Source organism: Diabrotica undecimpunctata, chromosome 9, assembly GCF_040954645.1.
Source record: "Diabrotica undecimpunctata isolate CICGRU chromosome 9, icDiaUnde3, whole genome shotgun sequence".
NCBI lineage: Eukaryota > Metazoa > Arthropoda > Insecta > Coleoptera > Chrysomelidae > Diabrotica > Diabrotica undecimpunctata.
In genome coordinates this window covers 90,513,062-90,517,012 of record NC_092811.1, presented here as the reverse complement: position 1 = coordinate 90,517,012, position 3,951 = coordinate 90,513,062, and the positions used below count along the sequence as shown (strand labels likewise).

At 33.6% G+C, this 3,951-nt stretch overlaps 1 protein-coding gene across 1 annotated transcript in view; it reads left to right on the top strand.

Moving 5' to 3' along the window:
• LOC140450276 (probable ATP-dependent RNA helicase DHX35) overlaps positions 1-3,951 on the top strand; it is a 332,996-nt gene that overhangs the window by 96,864 nt on the left and 232,181 nt on the right. The window lies entirely within an intron of this gene.

The following is a 3,951-nucleotide window of genomic DNA, read 5'->3' as shown; positions in this document are numbered from 1 at the left end:
TCCCCCTCTCTCTCCCTATTTCTATATATATATATATATATATATATATATATATATATATATATATATATATATATATATATATATATATAGAAATCCGATGATTTCTATTGACGAAACCAAAATTCAGATTTTGCTTTAATGTGTGCCTTCTAAGAATTGCAAGGCAAAACAGACGATGCTTAAAGATGGGAGAGAGATATGGAGAATTTAAAAGTTGCATTCCACAACATATCTCCTCATCTAAGCAAAAATCCTTGGCGAATTGGTTTCTAGTACTCATAAAGAGCCCATTCTAACAAAAGCCCAAATGGATGATAAAGATCGGCGTATAATACAAAATTTATTCTGGAACCAATCAGCCACAATAAGAACGAATTTTGGAGATGAACCAACGGAAATGATCCAGATTCTACGAGGCGTTAGACAAGGTTGTATACTTTCACCTATATTATTTAATCTATATTCAGAGGAAATATTTAGTAAAGCCTTGGAAAAATGCGAACATGGAATACTTCTAAATGGAGAACGCCTAAACAACATCCGTTATGCAGACGACACCGTTATTTTTGCAGACAGTTTGAACAGTTTACAGCAACTGATAAACAAAGTAAATGAAGTAAGTGAAAGATTTGGACTTCAAGTAAATATAACAAAAACTAAATTTATGATCATCAGCAAAAATAAAGTTAGAGACGCTCAACTACTTATCAATAATACACCAGTGGACCGAGTAAAACAGTATAACTATCTTGGAACAACAGTAAATGAACAATGGGATCACTCACAGGAAATAAAATGTAGAATAGAGAAGGCTAGGAGTGCATTCAATAACATGGCCAAACTCTTTAAAAGCCACAATCTTAATCTGGAGATAAAAGTAAGGCTCCTACGATGTTATATCTTCTCAATATTGTATTACGGAGTTGAATCCTGGACATTAACTGAAGCAATGGAGAAAAAACTTGAAGCCTTCGAGATGTGGCTATACAGGCGAATTCTAAGGATATCATGGACAGACAAGATAACCAACGAGACCGTATTACGAAGAGTGGGCAAACAAAGAGAGGTGACATATACGATTAAAAGAAGAAAGTTGGAATATCTCGGACATATAATGAGAAACAGCACTAAATACAGATTACTAAAGGTAATCCTACAGGGTAAAGTATTCGGAAAGCGAGGAATTGGGAGAAGGAGAATATCATGGTTGAAGAACCTGAGGAAATGGTTCTCCACAACAACAACGAATCTATTTAAAGCATCAGTCAATAAAATAATTATAGCCAGAATGATTGCCAATATTCGGAACGAATAGGCACTGAAAGAAGAAGAACTCATAAAGAGTATATCGAAATAAATGAAAGACAGTTAAGATTTGATTTCACGTATAATGCCTCTGTATATTCGCTTATACGTATTTCATCCTAACAGGAATTATCAGAGCGACTAGTACAGAAGCTCTAAAAAGTGAAAAAAAATGTACTCCGTCGAAAGAAGCAACAATAAAATGGCTTCAGTATGGACGCTACTGAGAAGTGGACGCTACTGACTATGGAAGAAACAAAAATTCAGATTTTTGCTTCAATCTGTGCATATTTATGCAGCTAATTTTATTGGAAGCATAACATTCTCAAACAAAATCGAACCCAATCGAATTATTTAAATTAAAAACCATCGCACCATGCGTAGGTGATAAGAAAGCTATGCTTCACCTCCTCCTTCACTCCCGGAGTGACACATCCAGTTTCTTGATTTCTAATTTCAGTTTTAAATGTCTGATACCAGTATTAACGATCACATTGAGTTTTTTATTTTTATTCTTAGCAGTACACGCCAGCAGAAGTCTGCCCCGATCTACAACCTTTTTGTTTTCTGGGAGTTCAATTTTCTAACGATAATATACGTAGAATTTAGTAGTTCAGTAGCTTTAAAGTTTATTATTTTTGTCCCAAAAAGCGTTAACACGTTATAAGAAGTTGGTGAAGCAGCAAGAATAATTTTATTCCTCAAGGCAGTATATAAACTGCACATCATATTTGAAACGAACTTTGATTTAAAATTTAGATAAAGACAAAATAATGTTTTAACTGTAGAAACATGCAAATATACGATAATTTGTTTTAAAATCTTGTGCACAGGCTCTAAAATTTATTTATTTAAATCAAGTGTCTTCTTATTCAGCCTTCCAAATGTTTAACATTCTTTTTTGGAAACAGTTAAAGAATATTTGGGTCTTAATGCGCTCAAATAAATAAAAAAAACTACGTCTTCATAACTACATACTTGTTACATAACTGTTTTGAAATTAGATGAACCAGTATAAGCAAAATAGATCCTAAATCTTACTACTACTACACCATCAATTTCCAAGCAAGAACAAACTACTTTGCAAATTCAAAAAGTATCGTTAATAATAGTGATGCATATACATAGAATGCCATTGTTTATACTATTGTTTGGTCTACTATATCCTATGGTATGTGCATGTGATTCGCATAACGCGAAATTCACGTTCCTTATCAGATTGATCAGATATTAACCAAACAATCGTTTATCATTTTGTATTGAATCATTGTTGCATTTTTTTCCGAATAAAGAATGTCTCGCGTGAACAGCATTAAGCAATATTAAACATTAAAAGTCGAATGATGTAAAAACGGGCACTACAGTGCCATATAAACGTAGCCTTATCCAACGTTAATTCTAACTGTCCAGTTCCAAAGATTATCGACTTCAGTTTATTCTCTCTTAAATTCAGTACACGTTTCTGTCTTAAGCGGCCCACAAATTGCGTTGTTGCTCGACGACAGTTTTGTTGAACGAGCAAGTCTGTTCGAACAAAACTATTGGACGCTGAGAAGTGTATTTGTCCGCTTACAATTTTGAATAAAATAAAGTAAAAAATAAAAGCCTTCAGTTTGTAAACACCTTATTAACTATAAGAAGAGGTATACTAAGTATTATTGTCATTGCCATAATAAGAATCATCGTCATTCTCTAAATTTGCTATACTACAACGTGTGGTTTCGTTCTCCTTCAAAAATGACAGATCATCATAATACCACAGATTTACAGAACTCCCTTCTGTAACCTGCTCTTAATGAACCAATATTTTTCTTTACTGATCCTTTTTTTGTTGCATCAGCATCCACTTCTCTTAACTTTGCCAATAGACTTTCATATGCTCTGTCTTTCTTAACTCGATCACTGTACTCGCGACTTTAATCTTCCACACACACGGAAAACTACGATAGAGTTCTATAAATTCTAATAAAAATGTTCTATTAATCTGAGGAAGATCCGCCCTATTGAAACAATTCGTTGAGACATGTACACTTTGAATTTGAAATAGATGTTTAAAAAAAAATTGAAAATAAAATAAAAAAATTAAATGAATGTGCCGCTTATTGATAAATAGTCGGTTTTTAAAATTGTTGTACCCACGTACTTCAGATTTCGAGTTCGACAGACATAATCAAGCTGAAACTGATTATTCCATCATTTTTGCAAGTCAACAAAACTACAGTTTTCAAGCCACACACTTCCGTTTTGCGTCATTTTTGTTTTTTGTTCGAACAGACTTGTTCGTCGAACAAAACTGTCGAGCAATAACGCAGTTTGTGGGCTGCTTTACTTGTCTACGGATGCAATAACTTCTTTATTTCAAGAAAAACGCTATCCACCTACAATTTAGAGCTTTGGAAATAGATGTAAGTCAGAGGGAGCAAGATGTAGTGAAGATGATAGAGGATTCAAGCATCTGTACTGTATTCGACCAAATTCGAGTCATGAATCTAGTATGAGCAGGTAACGGTGATAGATGTTTTTTCGTCTGAAAGCCAGATTTTCTCTTAGGATTTTTTTGCGTTCAGCTGTCCGAAAGATTTCTGTAATAATTTTGTTACACTATTCGAATGTTTCTAACATTTCCCCTATTTTTTTGTGTAA